Source organism: Macaca thibetana, chromosome 16 (genome assembly GCF_024542745.1).
Source record: "Macaca thibetana thibetana isolate TM-01 chromosome 16, ASM2454274v1, whole genome shotgun sequence".
Classification (NCBI taxonomy): Eukaryota; Metazoa; Chordata; class Mammalia; order Primates; family Cercopithecidae; genus Macaca; species Macaca thibetana.
In genome coordinates, this window is record NC_065593.1 from 45,146,617 (window position 1) to 45,168,274 (window position 21,658).

Sequence of the window (21,658 nt, forward strand, 5' to 3'; positions counted from 1 at the left end):
CCATCCCTGGCGGTCTATCACGGGCACCCCTAACACTTGGTGAGTGCGCAGAGCTCTCGGCACAGTCGCTGGGCTCGATACGGTGCCTACCGCACGCCCCAGGAGCAGAGGTCTATGTCTGCCCCTGCAGCCGGACGCCGAGGTCTGTAACCCCGAGCCAGCACTCAGAGCTCACCTGCGCGGCTCTGCCCAGGGAAACAGAGATTCGACCGCCACCAAGTCCTCCGCACTCCGCGGCCCTTCCGGGATTATCCGTGCCCTTTCTCCTCCATCCCACCCACCGGCCCCAAAACGAACTTTTTGTATAGTGTTGTCGTTCGCAGTGGATTTTAAGTTTTATTTGGAAGGACCTTTCTTTCTTAGTAACTCAGGTTGGAGAAACTGAATAATTCGGTTTGGCGGCAGGAGGAAAGGAATCACATCTTCGCTCCAGCCTCCCTGAGCTCAGCCCCGCGCGCTGTGGATAGAACCTCCGCATTCAGCGAGGCCCGGAGAAGGGCAGTCTAAAGAGACCTGCATCTTCCTCTCCGATTTGACTTTTCCTGAAATTTGGAATGATTGCGCCTCTTTTTCTCTTTCTGATCGAGCATTTAGTGCTAGCGCAAGGCGGGCAGCCAACTGGTTACTGAGCCCACGGCCAGCCCGGCCGTGTGCTTCCATTTGCGCTCACCTCCGTGCTCCCCTGAGCGTTTTCTCAGGGATTGGAGTTCCCGCCTCATTTTCCAAATAACCCTGGAGAAGCTCCCGGGGGAGGAGAAGGGGAGAGGCCTTAGGGTCAGCACCACTTCGACCCCAGCACTGCAGTGGGGCTCCCCACGCCCGTCACCCGCTCCGCCATCGGCGACGCTCTCCGGAGTCGTCTTTGCATTACTTGCAAATTTCAGCCTCTGCTCAGGAAAAGTCTTGTACTTGAGATTAGCTGAGACGTTTTATGCACACACTAAACATGTTAAAAACAAAACTAGGAACAATTCTTGGACCTGGACATTCCCCCGCCACACACACACACACACACACACACACACACACACACACACACACACACACGGGGTGGGGGGACGGAGAGAGAGAGAGAGAACGGTTAACAAAAGATGGGGCGGTTTTGAGGGTGTCTTGGAAGCAGGTTGTGCCGCTGGGGAGCCACACGACGCTGAACTTCGCTGGGTGCGGGAGCAGAAAACATCCCGGGATTGGGGACGCGTGGGCTGGGGGACGCGTAAGTTCCAGGCTTGGTGATGCGGAGCTCTGAAGTTTTCCCTCGGGTGTCCCAGCCCCGGACCCGGTGGACCGAAAGGAGGTGACCGCACCAGGAGCTGGACTGACAGACCGCCGGCTGGCCTGCCAGGGCGCCCTGGGGAAACATAGTGATCCGGCGAGAGGCCCTGAGGCCAACCCCGCTGCAACGAATTTGCCGGGGTCCCCAACGAAGGCAGCTCCGCTGGAATTTTCAGACCTTCCCAGACTTAGGCATGGAAAGTTGGTGTTTCGCCGACGTCTTCATCACCTGGTGCCGAGTGAAAGCCTGAGGTGGGAGTAGTGGGAGTTGGAAGGTTCCTTTAGTGGCAACATCGAAGACAATGCGTGCAAGGGCGCACACAATATAACACAGCGCGCACGCGCACACACACACACATCACAAACGCATAGATGCACAGATGCACAGACAGGTACTTCCGCAACCCAATGGCCTCAGCATATACTCCATAGGCAATCACACAGCCACATCACACATACACAACAAACACAGCATGCGGCCACCACACGTACACACACAACCCCCCCCCACACACACGCACACTCACGCCTGCCCTCTGGACCCTTGGAGTTGATGGAGGGTCTACAAGGGTGGGGTTATTGGTTCAACTTTTTGACCAGTGACCCCAACCGAACCAGAGCCTTTGGAAGTCCACACTGCTTTTCTTTCATAACAAAAGGTCTGGTCTCTGAATCCTGATCAGGGCAGCTCAGCCTGGGAAGAGACGGCCTTACCTCTGCTGGTTTGGGCCTGGGAGAACGAAGGAAGTACTGCCTTGAGGAGGAGAGCGGAGTGGCCGTGTGGGGGCACAGACATACCCATACCCCTTCCCTTCAATGTGAGAAAAATAATCACAACTACAAAAAACCTCAAACTCAGCCTTGCCCTCTGTGTACCCCTGTGTTGGGCTCTTGGGTCCCCAGGCCTGGTGTAGGGGGAGGGTAGACAGAGGTAAGGTGAAAGGTAACTCAGTCCCACCCCGACTCCTCCAGCCCCACCTCTCTCCCCAAACCTCCCCCTCACCTTGCTCAGCTATGGGGGCGGGGCAGGAGTGGTTGGCGGAGAGGAGGGTCCTGGACCCACTCTCAGCAGTTTACAGAGGGGGTGGTGCATCGCGTACCTCCTCCAGCCTGGCTTCCATCCTCGGCTGTCAATCACTCTCATTAATTCTCTTTGGAAAACGATCCCACACTGAAAGTTCACCAACTGCTGCCTGGAAAAGGCTGGGGGATGTGGTGAGGGGGAAGGAAAATGGGCAGAGAAGTGGGGAGGGTTTGCACTAGCTTTGTGGGGTGAGGGCGGTGCAAGCTGGTTGGGGAACCGAGCCCCAAAGACTTTCCATCTTCTCAAGTCAGTTTGCCTCTCCCTCCCCTGCACACCCCTCCCAGACTCTGAGCTGACTCTCACCTGTCCAGGTTGGACCTTGGGGAGAAACAGCTCTTTGCAGCCCAAATTCTGGCATGAGCCCCAAAACTAGTGAAGAAGGGGAGCTCATTCCCACACTCCCAACCACCAGTCAACCCAATGGGGCACTGCTGCCTCTGGTGCTTTCCACAGGAAACGGGGGGAGGGCAGAGTAGTAGACCTCGGTGTGTAGACAAGAGGAAGCAGATGAAGGCTCTATTCTTGGAGACCCCTCTGAGGAACCTTGCAGAGCCTGTCCCAGGGCCTTTAGGGGAGAAGGGGAGCAGTGGCGACCTGAGGCCTTGTGCCTTGGGTAACACCATAATATTGATAATACTAGCAAACACTTAAGTGTTGTCTGTGCTCCAGGCACTTTGCTAAGCCCTTACATTTTATTGAATCATCACAAGAATTTTATGTGGTACATTCTCTCTCTATAAGAATATAAGACATACTCTGGCCAGGCACGGTGGCTCATGCCTGTAATCCCAGCACTTTGGGAGGCCGAGGCGTGTGGATCACGAGGTCAGGAGTTCAAGACCAGCCTGGCCAACATAGTGAAACCCCGTCTCTACTAAAAAAAATACAAAAATTAGCCGGGCATGGTGGCATGTGCCACAGTGATCTCAGCTCACTACAACCTCCGCCTCCCAGGTTCAAGTGATTCTCCTGCCTCAGCCTCCCAAGTAGCTGGGACTACAGGCACCTGCCATCACACCTGGCTAATTTTTGTATTTTTAGTAGAGATGGAGTTTCACCATGTCGGCCAGGGTGGTCTCAATCTCTTGACCTTGGCCTCCCAAAGTGCTGGGATTACAGGTGTGAACCATTGTGCCGGGTCACATGCATTTTCTTAGAAATCTTCACACAATCCTGCAAAGAGAGTTTTTTTTTTTTTTTTTTTTGATAGGGTCTCACTCTGTTGCCGAGGCTGGAGTGCAGTGGCAAAGACACGACTCACTGTAGCTTCAACCTCATGGGCTCAAGAGATCCTCCTGCCTCATCCTCCCAAGTAGCTGGGACTACAGGCATGTGCCGCCATGCCTGGCTAATTTTTAAATTTTCGTAGAGACAAAGTCTCGCTATGTTGCCCAGACTGGTCTCTAACTCCTATGCCCAATCAAGAATCCTACTCTTGTTTTTGTTGTTGGTGGTGGTGGTTTTGTTTGTTTGTTTGTTTGTTGAGGCAGAGTGTCACTCTGTTGCCTAGGCTGGAGTGCAGTGGCACGATCTCGGCTCACTGCAACCTCTGTCCCAGGTTCAAGTGATTTCTGGCTAAGTTTTGTATTTTTAGTAGAGACGGGGCTTCACCATGTTGGCCAGGCTGATCTCGAACTCCTGATCTCAAGTGATCCACCTGCCTCGGCCTCCCAAAGTGCTAGGATCACAGGCATGAGCCACCAGGCCCGGCCACGAGAATCCTATTCTTATCCCCATTTTACAAATGAGGAGACTGAGGCACAGAAAAGGTGTGTGTAAGGCCTGCATCCACTTGGCTGAAAGGCAAGAAAATGAGGAAAGAACTGAGACTGAGAGTCAGGAGGATCCATACTGTGGAGGGTCTCAAACGCCAACCAAGAGCTTCAAATGGGGCCCATGGGCAGTGGAGAAGACCAGATGGCAGTGGAGAGGCTTCCCAGGAGCATTTGGGTACCAGGGTGGGTTGGGGAGGGAAGGTCAGGTGGTCGAGAGAGCCCAGTTAGGAGGCTGTTGCAATAGGTCAAGTATGAAGTGAGAAGGGAAGGTTTAAGGGGGTGGTGGCAAAGGCAATGGAAAGGAAGGGAAGCATGAGAAGAGTGGCTCAAAGACAAACCCTACTGGGCCAGGTAACTGTACCAGAGACGGTAGAAGCAAAAATGCCTGTGAAGTTCCTGGCGTGGGCAACCAGAGGAGCTGGGTGCCTGGTTCACAGATTCAGGCATTTGATGGTGGGGATGAACCACGGACCAAGATCCTGGGTTAGATGTTCCAGCAAGCAGCCAGCCACACTGACTAGTTTGCCCCTGCACAGATGTCTTTCCCAGTCCTGCCTGTGTGCACAGGTGAAATTTACATGTATGCAGATGCATGCAAATAAGAGTAATCTCATCTGGGCCCTGAGCCAGAAGCCAGTGAGGCAGGCCCTCTCCCACCTCCAGGGAGAAGGAGGAGGACCGCCCCAGCCCTGACTCACTTGCTGACATGCCGCTTGGAATGCCACCTCCCCAGCTGCCTTCCTCCAACTTGGGGAACTCGCTCCTGGAATCACCATGAAGCTCAAGCCCAGAAGATCACAAGCAGTAAAGACTTGGGGCTGGGGTTGAGGACTTTCTAAATCAAAGTAATGAGGTATTTTGAGTCCTCCTGGCAAATCAGCAAGGGGCAGGGGACAGGAGGAGGCAGGGCAAATGCCTAGGGAATATGACATTTTCCCTACAACATATATGGCCTTCCCCAAAGCACGTGGACATCTATAACTACAGTGGGGCCTCATAATAACTTGTGAAGTAGGTGGTTATTTGCCCCGTTTTACAGATGAAGACACTGAGGCCCATGTCTTAAAGTGCCTTGCTAGGGAAAACCTCACTCATGTATACAGAGCAGGATTTTCAATCCAGGCCTCTGACTCAGTGCCTTTTGCACTACTTTACAGTTTGGTGCTGGGCTGAGGGAATGGGCAGCTAACTCTGGAGTCTGGGACTCAGTTTGGAGAAACTGTTGACCCTCAGGCATCCAGTTACAAGAAAGAAATCTCTAGTCTTCTCAGTCCTTAAGGACTTCAGCAAATAAGTGAACTCTTGTCTCTAGACCTAAGGCCATACCTCTCAAGTGGGGTGATAGACCATGCACCCCACTTCTGGCTTCTTCAGCGTTCTCTTTTTAAAATATCAACTAGATACAGAGTCTGTGTAGGGTGCCATGGGGGACTAGACCCACCCAATAGCAAATTTAGCAATTTGTGTATATTAAAATTATGAAAAAAAAAAAAAAAAATAGGCCAGGCACGGTGGCTCACACCTGTAGTCCCAGCACTTTGGGAGGCCAAGGCGGGTGGACCACCTAAGGTCAGGAGTTTGAGACCAGCCTGGTCAATATAGGGAAACCTTGTCTCTACTAAAACACAAAAATTAGCTGGGCATGCTGGTGCATGCCTGTAATCTTGTCCACTTAGGAGGCTGAGGCAGGAGAATCACTTGAATCTGGAAGGCAGAGGTTGCAGTGAGCTGAGATCGCACCACTACTCTCCAGCCTGGGTGACAGAGTGAGACTCCGTCTCAAAAAAAAAAAAAATAGATATGATAGATATGAGTGTATTGCTCTGCATCCAGGCTGGAATGCAGTGGTGTGGTCATAGCTCACTGCTTCACTGCTGCCTCAACCTCCCAAGCTCAAGCAATCCTCCCACTTCAGCCTCCCAAGTAGCTGGGACTATAGGCGCATGCCACCACGCCCAGCAATTTTTTTTTTTTTTTTTTTTTTGAGATGGAGTCTTGCTCTTGTCACCCAGGCTAGAGTGCAGTGGCGCAATCTTGGCTCACTGCAACCTCTGCCTCCCAGGTTCAAGCAAGTCTCTGCCTCAGCCTCCCGAGTAGCTGGGATTACAGGCTCCTGCCACCACTCCCGGCTAATTTTTATATTTTTAGTAGTTTCACCATCTTGGCCAGGCTGGTCTTGAACTCCTGACCTCGTGATCCACTTGCCTCGGCCTCCCAAAGTGCTGGGATTACAGGTGTGAACTACCGCGCCTGGCCCAGCAATTTTTAAAAAAATTTTTTGTAAAGATGGGGTCTCAGAATGTTGCCCAGTCTGATCTCAAACTCCTAAGCTCAAGTGATCCTCCTGCCTTGGCCTCCAAAAGTGCTGGGACTACAGACATGAGCCAGTACATCTGGCCCAGATCTGAATTCTAATTCCACCTACATCACCTACTGACTTGGGCAAATAAAACTTCCCTGTGTCTCAGTTTCCCCATCTGTGAAATGGACATCATAATAAGCCCAGCCTCACAGGGTTGTGAAGATTCAGTAAATAACTCTAAGTGACCATGCATAGCAGACATTTCACACACATTAACTCCCTTTCCTTTTGTTGGTTCCTTTGGCTCACCCACAAGGGATATGCGTATCTCCACCATTCAATCCACTTGGGGGGGTAGGGTGAGGTGCCACACCCAATTTGATTAAAAAGCTTTTGCCCCCAAGGATTTGGTGACAGTGGGAGGTGTCACTGCCAGGACACAAAACTCCTGCAGGGCAGAGTTCCTTAGCTCCTCATCCTCACAGCACCTGGCACTGTGCCTTGCATGCTGAGGTGCTCAGGGCAGACTTTACTCTCCAGCTAATCCTGAAGACACCCTCAGCTTCTAAGCACAGGGACGCTTGTGAGAATCAGTCCTCCCGGTGGCATATGGAGTACTTTCACACTCAGGATCTCAGCTAATCCTTACCACCCAGTCAGGTGGGACAAGTATTGCTGTCCCCATTTCACAGATGAAGAAACCAATGCTCAGAGCAGCTCAGGGCCTTACCCAACATTGCACAACCAGTACGTGACACAGCTGGGATTGGAACCCCAGCCTCCTGACTCTGGGATTCTCTGGGTTTTTCCAGAGCAGTCCAGCTCTCTCTGAATGGGTGGGTGAAGGAGGAGAGGGGACAGAAACTGGACGTTGCATGGACCTGAGGGGATCTCTGTGCTATGTGCGGGGCTGGGGCTGGCCGTGGTCAGAGCGAAGCCCCAATCTCTGCAGCAGGGTAGTACAATGACAAGAGTCAAGACTGAAAGAGGCCGGGCGCGGTGGCTCAAGCCTGTAATCCCAGCACTTTGGGAGGCCGAGGCGGGTGGATCACGAGGTCAGGAGATCGAGACTATCCTGGCTAACATGGTGAAACCCCGTCTCTACTAAAAATACAAAAAACTAGCCGGGTGTGGTGGCGGGTGCCTGTAGTCTCAGCTACTTGGGAGGCTGAGGCGGGAGAATGGCGTGAACCCGGGAGGCGGAGCTTGCAGTGAGCCGAGATCACGCCACTGCACTCCAGCCTGGGAGACACAGCGAGACTCCATCTCAAAAAAAAAAAAAAAAAAAGACTGAAAGAGCAGTGAGGCAATTGACCCTATGGAAAGCCAGCAGTGGGGATGTGAGACTTGTCTGCAAAAGTGTGAAGGGCTTCAGACTAATTCTGCGTGATGTTTGAGGCCAAATGGAAGCTGCTGCAATATTGATTTATGCTCAATATAAGGAAGACATTTTTAATAACTAGAGTTTTCAAAAGTAGCACATTCTCCACTTCTATCTTAGGTACCAATTCCTTCTACCTTAAACGGAGTGGTGATTTCACATCTTGTTTCCTCTGTTGGAATAAGACATTCTGGGGGCAAGTTCATCTCCCATTGAGCTTTGCTTCCTCCAATATGTGTGTGTATATCATCTGTCCTCAGTAAGTGTTTGTGAGCCCCTATCACTGAAGGTGTTCAAGCAGAGGCTTGCTGTGGAATCTCAGGGAACGCTGTGAGATGGGGGCTGAGAGCCTGGACCCAGTAGGTTTCAATCTAGTTCTGTTGCTTACGGGCTGGGGGGCCTGGCAAAAGTGGCTCACAACTTCTGAGTCTCATTTTTCTCATCTGTAATGTGGGGTTAATACCACTCACTCCATAAAATTGCTGTGAGGACCATGAGGCACTCTCTGTGACTAGCAGGGTGCCCAGCACAAGGACAGCCAAGAAAGCAGCTTTTAGGATGATACACGCAGCTGAGGGGCTGTGTCATAGACTAAAGAAATGGGCTAGGGGACCAGACGCGGTGGCTCATGCCTGTAATCTCAGCACTTTGAGAGGCTGTGGTGGGCAGATCACCTGAGGTCGGGAGTTCGAGACCAGTCTGACCAACATGGAGAAACTCCATCTCTACTAAAAATACAAAATTAGCCGGGCATGGTGGTGCATGCCTGTAATCCCAGCTACTCGAGAGGCTGAGGCAGGAGAATCGCTTCACCTGGGAGGTGGAGGTTGTGGTGATCTGAGATCGCGCCATTGCACTCCAGCCTGGGCAACAAGAGTGAAACTCCGTCTCAAAAAAAAAAAAAAAAAAAAAAAGGGCTAGGGACCCACTAATGACCCTCCAGTTCTGACATATGAGCCTATTCCATAAGTACCAGGAAAGAAGCTAAACAGAAACCAGGAAGCCGATTGACTCAACATAGGAAACTGAGTGAAAAATAAACAGCCGTCGTTCAAGTCCCTCAGTACTTGAGACTCTCCCATGGACTTCTCCTATTTTTGACCCTGCCCCCACTTACATAAGCCCTCCAGGCCTGGGCTTGGGATCAGGGACTCTCCTGGTTCCTGGGCATCATTAGCCCTGGAAAAGGTACCAGGAGTCCCAAGTACCCCGCCCTGCCCTGGAAGCCTAGCCTCAGCCAAGAACAGGACTCAAAAGTTCAGATTTGGCCATCACCTGCTCTAACCACAAGCCCTTAACTAGCCCAAGCCTCTAAACCAGAAAGATGACATGGCACCTCCTGGAGGGTGGCAGTGGCTCCTGAGTGCCAAGTGCCCGGGGCTGGGAGGGGCCTCCAGCAGGGCTGCTCCTCAAAGTTTCATGGCCCTTCTTAGAGATGGAAAGCACCTCAGAGGCCCAGAGCCAGTGGGTGTCAAATTCTAGAATCAAGAAGGTCTGGGTGGGCCGGGTGTGGTAGCTTATGCTTGTAATCCCAGCACTTTGGGAGACTGAGACAGGAGGATCGCTTGAAGCCAGGAGTTCCAGACCAGAGTGGGCAACACAGTGACACCTCATCTCTACCAAAAAAATTAAAATTATTTTACAAATATATAAAATATTTATTAAATTTATTTTTAAAATCAAGAAGCTCAGCAGAGAGCAGTGGCTCACACCTGCAATACTAGCACTTTGCGAGGCTGAGGCGGGCGGATCACGAGGTCAGGAGTTCGAGACCAGTCTACATGGTGAAACCCTGTCTCTACTAAAAATACAAAAATTAGCTTGGCGTGGTGGCGCATGTCTGTAGTCCCAGCTACTTAGGAGGCTGAGGAAGGAGAATTGCTTGAACCCAGGAGGTGGAGGTTGCAGTGAGCCAAGATCGTGCCATTGCACTCCAGCCTGGGTAACAGAGCGAGGCTCCGTCTCAAAAAAACAAAAAGAAAGAAAGAAGCTCTGGGTGGGCCTGGAGACCTGCATAATAATGAGCACTAATGGTGAGAAGCTGATTTGGCCCAGCACCCCTAGTGTTAACACATGAAGAAGAGGGGTAAGACTGACCCATAAGGACACGCTGGAACAGGACGAAAGCCCCGCACTCCGGACCCTAGCACAGAGTGTTTTCAACCCAGCGGCCTCTTAAGACTCACCCACCAGAGAAGAAGAGGCCAAGTTCACCGGGATGTTTTCCTGAGTCTATGCCCCATGCCCCCATTAGAGGTTGTATCGATCACATGAGAACAATTCAGCCTCCTGGAACTGGCCTCTGAACAAAATGAGATTGGGGTACTGGTCCTGTGGGGGACCACCTGAAGGCTGGGGTGTGAAAACAAGTAGGCATTTGGGGCTAGATCTATGGAGGGTCACCCAGGCATGTGTTTGGAAATAGCCATTACACTGGTGGAAAATTTTTGGTCTGATTTAGAATAATCTCTTATTCACTAGCACCTAGCACAGTACCTGGCACACAGAGCCAGACGGTGCACTGAGTACACGGACGATGCAAAATGGGGGTTAGACTCAGCCATCTCCAAGGCAAAGGGTGCGGGATCTCAGCAGAGCCTGGAGAACACCAAATAGTGGATGCCTAGAATGCAGGATGGCCAGGGAGGTGCAGCCAAGAGGAGAGAGGGAGTTGGGCAGGGAGCTGGGAATCATATTATACCCCTGTCCCCACCCCAGGGTCAATTGCCATTGAGTCTCAGCCCCAGAGGTTCCATGAACAGAAGGGGTTTGGGTGATTGAGTAATCGTGTGGATGTTGTGTTTGTGACCATGACCACGTGACACGTGTGTAACTGTGTATGTGATGGGTTGTAACTGAGACTGCATGTGTGTGACTCTGTGGCTTGGGTGTGGCCCTGTGCATTGTATGGGAGCTATGTGCTTGTGGCTGCATGTGACTGTGTGGTTGTGTGTGTGACTATGTTCATAGAAATGGGCGTTGCCTCTGCAATGCGTGCGACTCTCAAAAACTGGTTCTGAGAGTGGCTGGGAGTTGGGAGTGTGGATGCGGCAGTCTGTGTAGCTGTGTATTGCACTGCATGATGTGGGTGCAGCTCTGCGTGGAGACAGCGGTCATGGATGGATGTGACTGTATGGGACTCTGATACTGTCTCCAGGTGGGCCTGGGAGAATCTGGCTGGGCTCTCTTCTGTGTGACTGTATCTACGCAACCGCCTTGTGGGTTACTGGCTTTGCATGTTGTGTACGTAGCTGGGTGTCGCACCCTCCTGTGTGTGTCACTGTATGCTCCTCCGAGGGACTCGGTTGTGTCACTGTGTGTGACTGTGACTGCGTGTGTGACCCAGCATCCCTCTCAAACCACCTTCCTTGGGTGACTTTGATGTGGTTGAGTTTCTAGGGGCCATAAGGACGCCTGCCTCACTCTGGAAGACTTCAAAAGATGGCAACTCTTTTCCCCCAGCAGGGGAAAAAACCCATGTTCCCCTCCCTCTTCCCACTCCCCCTGCCTGGAGGAGAAGCCTGTTTGTTTTCCTATTTTTACTGCCGAGGATGAGTTCATGGCCGCAGCTGACTCACCAGTCTTTCCGAAAGACTTGGGGAAGGAAATAGGGGTTGCTTGGTTGGGACCTCTGCCCAGGAGCCCAGAACGCTCAGAACAGAGGCAAGGAAGATATGTGGGTCCACAGTGGGTTGTGCGAGCACCTCAAGCCGCTCATGCACCCTGAGCTTGGAAGGTCAAGGAGACTTCTTTAGAGGTCACTGTGTAGCCTCCAGCCTCCTACGCCAAAAGACAGGCCTCTGTCCTTATCTAAAAGCTCTCCCCTCCCATCAGTCCAGTTGAAAAGTAAGGCTGAGCCAAGGCCAATTGAAACGTAGGCTGGGGCTCTGGAGGTACATTTGACAGGTCCCAGATCCATATCCCTGCAGGTGGTTCAGTAAGTAGCAAGGATGCCTGGGCTTAACAACACTGTTTGCGCGCCCCCTATGGGCAGAGCCTGCACCGGCAGAAGGAGGTACAGCTAGAGGAAGGAGGCTTGCACAGTTGGACGCAGGGGAGATGCAGTCCTCGTCCCCAGGGACTCTTAGCTTCGTGAGAGACTCTTAGCCTTAACCCCCCCTACCCCATACACAGACTGACACAAAGAATCCAGAGGATTCAAACTATATTTTCCTAGGCTTGGAAAAGAGTCATGTCCGAACCTGAGGAAGAATTAAAGAGCGCTTCTGGCAGGGCTTCGGGGACTTTGGTGCAGGCTAGGAGGGAGAGTACATCCTGGAGGGTGGGTGACTGGGAGGACCCAGGATGGAACAATTTCTTGGAAGATATATAGGAGGTGAGGAGAGATGGGAAGGCCACAGTGGCATAATCCTTGTGTGAGATGGCAAGGGAGGGCTTGGGCTGGGCCTGGTTCACAGTGCGCAGGAACTCTGCCTAAGCAGAGTCTGTGGATGGAAGTCCCCTTTGGTATCTACCTAGTGTCCCTCCAGCTGCAGCCGGCCTATAGTTTCCCATGTCTGGTTGCCCAGGAGGGAGCTGTGAGGCTGGGGCTTCGCCCCCTTTCCCCTACTGTACCCTGGGGAGCAAGACACCCCAACTGTGCTCCCAACCAGCTTGCCTGGCCTGCCAGCCCTCCTGCCCCCCACCCCATGTCCACCCTGAAGAAGCCCCTGCCAGGCTCTCACCCAGCCAGTGGCTGGAGCCATAAAAACTTCCCTCCACCCCCGCCGTCCTGGCTCACTGCCTGGGAGGCTCCTTCCAGCTCCTGTGACAGATCCTACTCATCAGATCCTACCCTTTCGTCTGCCTGAAACTCCCTGACTTTGAATTTGGGGTGTTTGGGCCACCTTCCTGGAGGAATTGAGAAGAGCTTCAAACTAAGAAGTTAGGAGGCTGGGCCTTGGGGAACTCACTGGGCAGGGCACCTAGCCTCAGTTTCCCCATCTGCAAAATGGAGCTAATGGTGTTTGCCCTACTGGGTTTCTAGGGTGGGTGGGGAAGGCTCCAGTGAGCTCATGGGCGTGAAGGCCCTGGTGAGTTGTAAATAGTCCAGTACTCGTGGGAGGAAGGAGGGAGGGGAGCCGTGTTATTCCAGCTGGGCCTGGCTGTCTGCGTGGAGGGCTTGGTCAGCGGGGGTCTAGGGGAACTGTGAGGATCTCTGTGCCAAGTGCGGGAAACAGAAGAATTTGAGGCTGGCACCCCACTGAGAGCTGGGTGTAGATAAGGCCCTGCAGGGGTTGCATCTGGAGGCGACAGCAGCAGGGTCTATGACATGAAGGCTTGGGGCAAGTCACTTGGACAAGTGGTTCCGAAAAAGCTGCTTTTTGGAAGAAGGGTGGTGAGAAACCTGAGGCCACCAGGTGACATCACTCTCAGCCTCTCTGACATCCTTGCCTCTGCAGGGAGGGGATGCAGAGGCCATCTTTTCTTTTCTAGGGACAGAGGGCTGTCCCTAGGCCCTGGGGAGAGGAGGTTGGGCTCCTGGTATGGACTCAGGAAATTAGCTGCAGCTTTTTCTGATAGGCAAATTCGGAAGTCCTAGTCAGCTCACCAGGAGGGGTATCTGGCTGCATTTTCCTTCAGCCTGTCAGAGAGGCAGTTCCAGATCCCTCTGCCTTCTTCTTCAAGTGGGCAAACCAGCGCCTTCCCGCACATACCCCTCACCCCTTCCAGTGCATCTGCCCACTCTCTCCCTCCACACACTCACCCTGGTTTTCCCCTTGGAGCCTTTGAACAGGTTGCTCCTCCTCTGAAATGCCCTTCCCCAGACCACACCCCGCCCCCAGCCTCAGATCAAATCCTGCCCCTGCCAATTTCTAGCCACGTGACCCTGGGCAAGTCACCGCATCTCTTTGAACCTCAGTCTTCCCATCTGTAAAATGGAGCTAATACTACCTCCTACACTATAAGAATGAGGAGATAACACATGAAGTGCTGAGTCCAGTTCCTGTCACAGGGAGAGGCTCAACACCTCTTCACCCCTTCTAGAATCCCTTCCAACACCTGCTTGCCACTTACTGATTTGCCTTATTTATTGCTTCATAATAAACCAAAAGACAGGTATTCATTGAGTACTCACTATGTATTTAACACTGTGGCAAGTTCTAGGGAGATCCAAGGTGGGGTTCTTTGCCCACCTGGAAACAGCTACCAGCCTAGATGGGCAGACAACATCCGTAACGATGGAATATCCAACCGCTCGGACAGCACAGCTGTCACACTGGGCTGAGTGAGTAGCAGGCTCCCAGAGGAGGCAGAGAATGGGCAAGGGAGGTGTGGCTTGGGGAGGGCTTCCTCGAGAAGGGGGCCTTGGTTTGCAAGTAGGATAGGCAGAGGCGACAAGAAGGGCAGTGTGGACAGAAGGTATGGCAGAGGAATGACCATGGTCATGGGGACACAGGAGTAAAGAGAGAGTGTGGGAAGTTTTCGGGGTGATGACTGGATGGAAAAGGCCAGGCCACACACTGGAGATCCTTGAGAGCCAGGCAGAGGAATTTAGATCAGACATGGTACAAAACAGGGAGCCACAGCAGGTTCTTGGGCAGGGGGAGGAGTACAGGTTGAAAGGGAAGGGATGAGCTTCTCATTTATTAATATCAGTTGTATTTCAGAATTTTTCTAAGTGCTTATTATATGTTTTCCCATATAATCTCCAAGCAACCTGGTAAAATATATCTGTTTATCTCCGTTTTAGAGATAGAGAAACAAACAGAGAAGTTAAGTAACTTCCCCAAGGTCACAGAGTAAGTAGAAAGTGAGATAACTGAAGCCTGTCTAACTCCAGAGTCCACTTCCAACACAACCCAGATTCCCTTACAGAGGATGTGGGTCAGAATTTGGCAGGACCCTTCTTCCCCGCTCCGCCCCCACTGACCCCTTGGTAGAATTTGTTTCAGAGACTGGAGGAGTCTTGGACTGATGGAGGTAAAACTGCCTCAGACCTGGCAGGTGACCTTTGCCCTTTCCAGCTGCTTTATACGAAGGAGAGGCCCAGGATGACCGGGAAGCCTGTTCCCCGGTCACTGCACAGGGAAGGGTCTGTGCGGCAGTGTGTAAGCGAGGGGGTTAGGCAGAGGTGACTCTGGGCTTTGGGGCCTGCCTGCCTGGGAGGAGCAGGAGCTTGTTGACGGAGCCAGAGGAGCCAGAGCAAGCTGCAGGAAGAATGAGGCATTGGGTTTGGAACGCGCCGAGCCTGACGCAGTGGGCCAAGCAGAGCTGCCCCCGGCTTCAGAAACCCAGGCTTAAAGCTGAGTAGACAGGTCTGACCCCGAGGACTTTCCAAGCACTGCTTTCTGTCCCTTCCAGACTGGGGACGCCCAAGAATGGGCCTGTGGTGCCTCCTTCCTCGGCCCCACTAGCACCCAGAGTTGTGTCTTCAGACTGGGGTGGGGAATTCAAGGACGGTACTGCCTGGCAGCCTCCCTTCCCACCCTCCCTCCCACCTTCCTCCCCCTCCTCCCTCAGCCCATGGTACCTTTGAGGCCTGAAAGCCCCTTTCCCTGCATCCTGTAAGGACTGCTTCCCCGTCCTTGCTCGTACCCACCCCACCAGTCCCTGGGGTGTCTGTGTGTGTTTCTGTCCCTCCGAAGGGCACTTGTTCATTCAACAGATGTCTCTGGAGCAACAACTGCGCCAGCCTGTGCCAGGCACTGAGGACGAGGATACAGCCACACCCTCATGGAGCTTACATCCCAGTGGGGGAGACAGACAGTAACCAAGTGATTCAAACAAGCCCATTTCAATCAGTGACAAGTGCTGGGAGGAAGAATGAGGCCAGGGTTGTAGAGAGGGAAGGGACGGGGCATCCGGAGAGACACAGGGCACTGTTTCAGATGGGGTCATCTAGGAAGGCCTCTAGAAGAAGTCTCTTGAGTTTTGAAGAACAAGAATAAGAAAAAGTGTAGGGAAAAGTATTCTAGGTGGAAGAAACGGCCAGTACAAAAGCCCTGAGGTGGCCGGGCGCGGTGGCTCACTCCTGTAACCCCAGCACTTTGGGAGGCCGAGGCAGGAGGATCACGAGGTCAGGAGTTTGAGACCAGCCTGGCCAACATGGTGAAACCCCGCCTCTACTAAAAATACAAAAATTAGCCAGGCATGGTAAGTGGGCACCTGTAATCCCAGCTACTCAGGAGGCTGAGGCAGGAGAATTGCTTGAATCCGGGAGGCGCAGGTTGCACTGAGCCGAGATCTTGCCACTGCACTCCAGCCTGGGAGACAGAGCAAAACTACAGCTTTGGGGTGGGGCGGGGCGGGGAAGCCCCGAGGCTGGGTGAGCCTGGATTGTGTGAGAATCAGTAGCCTAGAGAGGAATGGACGAGGGGAAAGGCCAGAGATGAGGCTGAGGTGGACAGGGTCCTGACGGGTTAGGGCCTTGTTATCCTGAGCCAGAAAGGAGGCCGTTGGCAGGTTGGAAGCAGGAGAGGACACGTCCTGATTTATGTTTCTAAAGCTCCCTTTAGCTGAGGGCATGTGGGCTCAGCCTGAGATCAGGCAGGGGCACCTCTCGCCCTGTGCCTCCAGGACCTCCATCCCCCCAGCCCTCAGACTCCGCTGCAAACCTAGACCCAGGCTCTGGGAAACGTTCCATAGGAGTCGCCTTCGTTTATTTTCTCCTAACGAGAAAGGTTCTGGGGGTGACTTAGCCACTACCTTGAGGTGCCTATCATGGAAGAACTGCCTTGTTTGCCTTTGGGGGATCCCCTTGTCCCTAGCATCTGTGTCAGGGACTCTGTGAGGAGGGTGGGCAGGGATGGGGGTGGTGGAGCGCGGGGCCTGGCAGGTGACCTTTGCCCTCTGCTCTCCCCTTCAATCCTGATGGAGCCCCGGCGACCCCAGTGGGGTTTGGGGGTAGTGGCCTCCAACTGGGTGGGGCCTGTGGAATCTGGCGGCCTCCTAGGGCTGACCCTGGGGATGGACGCCCAGCAGCAGCCCCAGGAAGGTTCTGAGTCAGATCCGGAGGGCAGCCTGGGGCGGCCCAGCTGAGGTCACGGTCTAGTGGCTGGAGGTGCTGACCCGAGTCCTCCACCCCCAGCTGGTGTTTGTCTAGAGGCCCTCCAGCAAGTGCCAGGCGCCTTCCTGGCCTCCCCATAGCACTCCTGGGATGAAAGACGCTCAGAGCCGAGACAGGGTGTGGCTGGGCTATAGTCTCCAACCTTCCTGTGTTCCTGTCTGAGGGGAAACATGACCCTGCTCTCAGGGAGCCTCCAGTCTGAGGGGAGAGGCAGGATCCTGGCCTCACAGAGCCTCTAGTCTGAGGGGAGAGGCAGGATCCTGGCCTCACAGAGCCCCCAGTCTGAGGGGAGAGGCAGGATCCTGGCCTCACAGAGCCCCCAGTCTGAGGGGAGAGGCAGGATCCTGTTCTCACAGAGCCCCTAATCTGAGGTGAGAGGCAGGATCTGGGCCTCAAGAACGCCCCGCAGTCTGAGAGGAGAGGTAGGGTCCTGGCCTCACAGAGCTTCTAGTCTGAGGGAAGACCAAGACATGTAAAGAGTGCAAAGTGGAGACCAAAAGGAAACTCTCCACTTGGATCAAGGCTGGAGAGGAGAATGGCTAAGGGCGGAGGCATGGGAGGAGATGGCAACGCTGAGTGGAGTGGCCCCCAAGGAGATCCCCCTCAGGCTCTGAGACGCTTTGTGGTCACAGGGTTCTTTGTGTCTTGCATGTCCCTGTCCTCTGTGTAACCATAGGTAAGGGGCTGGGTCCAGGGGTAGCCACAGACTCTGACAGCCACTTTCATCCCCTGGCGGTCCTCCCCGGGAGAGGAGTGCTGTGCCCTAGACGCTGAGGGCAGGCACCGTCCTAACAGGAGGACGCCCCTGGTGCCCACCTGAGTCAGCTCACTCCTGGCTCCTTCATCTGGAAGCTCAGCCTCTGAGGCGCTGAAACCCACAGTGCCCCGAGGCAGAGAGGTGTGTGAGGGTCAGGGTAGCAGGCTAGCTGGGGAGGGGAGGTGCCGCCTCCTACTCTCCACCAGGCCTTCCCCTCGACAGGGCAGCCTTGGTCTGCGTGTACAGCAGGCTCCCTCCCTGGTGCTTGCTGGCCGTCAGAGCTTGTTTGGCACCTGGCCTCTCACCCCAGTGTCTCCTCCCCTTCACCTTCCTCCCCAGGAAGAGCAGCCAGAGGCCTGAGACAGAAGGAGACCCAGGCGCTAGAGTTGGGCTGGGGTAAGGCTGAATCCTTAAGCCTGGAAGGAGAAGCGAGTGCTCCTGGACACAGCCTCATGCTGGGAAGTTTCCTGCCTGAGGTGCGGACATCAAGGAGCCCCTAGTAGGAAACACAGGACTGAGGCTCAGACTCAGAACACAGAAAGGTGGGGTCTAGATTCAGGGCCATGAAGATCAGAAGGTCCTGGGGAGAGATGTGGGCAGTACATGAGGGGAGAGTGGTTTTATAACCATCCCAGCCATCCAAGGTGGCACTGGCTGCCTTGGGAAAAAGTGAGCTGCTATCAACTGAGACATTCACATAGAGGCTGCGGAGGTTCCTCATCCTCTCACTGAATATTCACTGAGCACCTTCTGTAGGTGGCCCAATCCAAGTAGCAAGTGAGGGGGCCACTATCGAACTACATGGCCTTTTTTTTTTTTTTTTTTTTTTTTGAGACAGAGTCTTGCTCTGTTGCCCAGGCTGGAGTGCAGTGGTGCAATCTCCACTCACTGCAACCACTCCACCTCCCGAGTTTAAGTGATTCTCCTGCCTCAGCCTCCTGAGTAGCTGGGATTACAGGCATCCGCCACCACACCCGGCTACTTTTTTGTATTTTCAGTAGAGACGGGGTTTTGCCACGTTGGCCAGGCTGGTCTGGAACTCCCGACCTCAGGTGATCCTCCCACCTCAGCCTCCCAAAGTGCTGGGATTACAGGCATGAGCCACCGTGCGCGTGGGCCACATGGCAATTTAAAGTCCCTTCCGCGTCCTGATATCCAAGACAGAGTTAATCCAGGCAGGGTTCTTGGAGAAGGCAGAAGAGAGGAAAAGGCTTCTATGAGGGGCTGGAATGGGGCAGACCTGAGGCTCCCGAGCTGGCTGAAGCCTTGGGCAAGCTGCTGCTAGACACCAGCCCCCACCCCAGAGGGCGTAGAGGCTTAGGTCCTGGGGGTGCGGGATGGCAAAGGGAGCCAGACAGCTTCTTAGAAAGTGGCAGGCAGGTGAGCGAGCTCCCCAGTGATAATTAAGGAACAAAGGTGCCGAGGTGCAGGGAGCCTGCGCAGGCCTCTGGGGCAGGCGGGCTAATGGGAGCCTGAGGAGAGGTAATAACCAGCGGCCGAGCAGAGCAGACAGCCCGGCGTCTCAACGCCCACGAGCCGCCCCCTCGCCCTCCTGCGCCAGAAAAATGACTGCAGCACCCAGCTGGGGTAAAAACATGGATGCTGACTGCGAGCTGCTCCCAGCTTTCCGATGAGGTTGCTGCGGGATGTGGGTTTGCAGGAGTAGGGGTCTAGGGGAGCTGAGGAGCCTGGAGGTGGAGGGAGGTGGGTCAGGGTGAGGTCAGGGATTCTCCCGGGATTCTGAAGGTGCATGGGTGCCTGGGAGGAGATGCCTTGCCCAGAGGTAAAGGCAGCACTGTTCTTCCAACTGTGTTCTGGTGACTCACCTCCCCACGTAATAGAGGTAGCCACTGAGGCAAGAGTTCTGCACTTGGACTCCTGGGGTCTGGCTGTGTTTTGCATTGTACTGTGACTCTGGGCAAGGAAACAAGAAGGATCATGCCCGATAGCTAGGATGGCTCAGGGAGCTGGTGTATGGGAAAGGCCCTGGCTCACAGCAACCCCCAAAACTGGTGTCCCCAGACTGGTCAGAAATCAGAACCTTACAGGGGCTGGGCACTGTGGCTCATGCCTGTAATCTGAGCACTTTGGGAGGCCAAGGCGGGAAGATCGCTTGAGCCCTGGAGTTCAAGACCAGCCTGGGCAACACGACAAAACCCTGTCTCTACAAAAAATAAAAATGATTTTAAATGAGCCCAGCGTGGTGGAGCATGCCTGTGGTCCTAGCCACTTAGGAGGCTGAGATGGGAGGATTGGTTAAACCCAGCAGGTCAAGGCTGCAGTGAGCCATGTTCACGCTACTGCACTCCAGCCTGGGCAACAGAGTGAGATCCTGTCTCAAAAGAAAAAAAAGAGAGACCATCACAGGGAGCCACACGCCAGGCCAGTCCTCCACTGAAGCTGCAACAACAAATTCCCTCACAAAGCCTCACTCAGCCCTTGGACGTCCCCAATCCCATCTCCTACACACACATACCCACATACACACACCTGTGTGTCACACCTGGGACAGCAAAATCCCACAGGGTCATGAGTATCTTGAATGTTTACTTCCCAGCTACACCCCCAAATAGAGGCCCACAAAGTCACCCGAACACCAAGTCACCCCTTGGTGTGCACTCCTGCTAACCACACCAGACCCCGCTGATGAAGGAGCAGTGAACTCAGTCGATACTCATAGACACCCAGATGTGCACACACACCCAGACACTCCCGCATGTGCCTAAAACTTTGGAAATGGGCTTGAAATATCACTGAGTTCAACTCCTGCTTCAAGACTAGAGACCATTCAATGCTCTCACAACTGAGAGTTGTCTAGTCTTCGGAGGTTTCTGCTTGCATGCACGTTGTACGTGTGTTCACAACCACACACCCCCACTGATGCATTTGGCTAATCTAGTAATTGGTCTCCTCCCTTCCATGTCCCCCCTTACCCTAATCTGATCCAGCATAGTGCTGTCTGATTCATCTTTCCAAGACTCAGCCTTCCATGTGTCTCTCTGCTGCTCCAACACCCAACATGGCTCCCTATTGCCCTCTAAGATAAAGTTCAAGTGCTTAATGCCACCATTCCTCCCTCCAGTCTTTTAGTGACTCCCCCAACTTTATAGGACCCAAGTAACCTTATTGAGGATATTCGTGCTATCCCCCAATCCAGTCCTTGAATCCCCTTCACAAGTTGTCAAGCCTTCCTTTGAGGTTCTGGTGATAAGAACTCGCTACCTCCTGAGCTAGCCCATTTTATTTCATTACAGGCAGCTGCAGCTCTTAGAGCTTAATCTAGTGAAGGCCATCTAGCCTGGTTCAACTTCTGCTGCTTCCCGGGATGTTTTCTGTAACCTCTTGCCCCATGGTTCTGCCTTCAACATTCCCTGCCTTCATGCAAGCCGTTGTTTCGCGTCTGAGACCTCCTAGGGACAAGGTGCCTGAAATAGCACTGGTGCTGAGAAACTGGGTGTCTATCGATGGTACACATCTATATGCACATTCATGTCCAGATATGTGCAGTCCGTCCCCTTGCATTCTGGTTCACACAGTGTCAGAGATCATTTCAGAAAGCCCCACTGTGCCTGCTCTTTGCCATGATGTTTAGGGACCACGGGCCTGGGACAAAGGTGATCCGAATTCCCCATTTCCATTCTTAACTCCCGTCAGGAGAGCAAGCACAGCTGAGGGAGGGGTCAGAGGTCCCTTCTCTGCTCTCCTGTAGCCCCCAACCTGTCACAGCACCAATGAGTTTTGTGATATGATTGCAACCTCCACACTCCCACTTTCTGACCCCTCCCTGCATTATCTTCCTCCCTAGCACACATTCCTTTCTACAGGCTATGTCACCTGCTTATTTATTTTAGTTCCATTCTGTCTCTCTCTTCTCAAATGTGAGCTCCTTGAGGACAGAGATTTGGGCTGTTCTGTTCATATCTGGATCCCTAGTGCCTACAGTGGTGCTTGGCACACAAGGTTCACTGTCTGCAGGTTGAATGGAGGTGGTGGGTCTATTCTCCACCTACCCTGGACAGTGAGCTCTAGGAGGGCAGAGTCTACATCCCAGACCTCCCTGCCCAGTGCCCAGGA

At 53.5% G+C, this 21,658-nt stretch overlaps 1 protein-coding gene across 1 annotated transcript in view; it reads right to left on the bottom strand.

The window, feature by feature from the left end:
- The window catches only part of PDK2 (pyruvate dehydrogenase kinase 2), a 254,121-nt gene that overhangs the window by 138,503 nt on the left and 93,960 nt on the right, over positions 1 to 21,658 (bottom strand). The gene's annotated exons all lie outside the window — the stretch shown is intronic.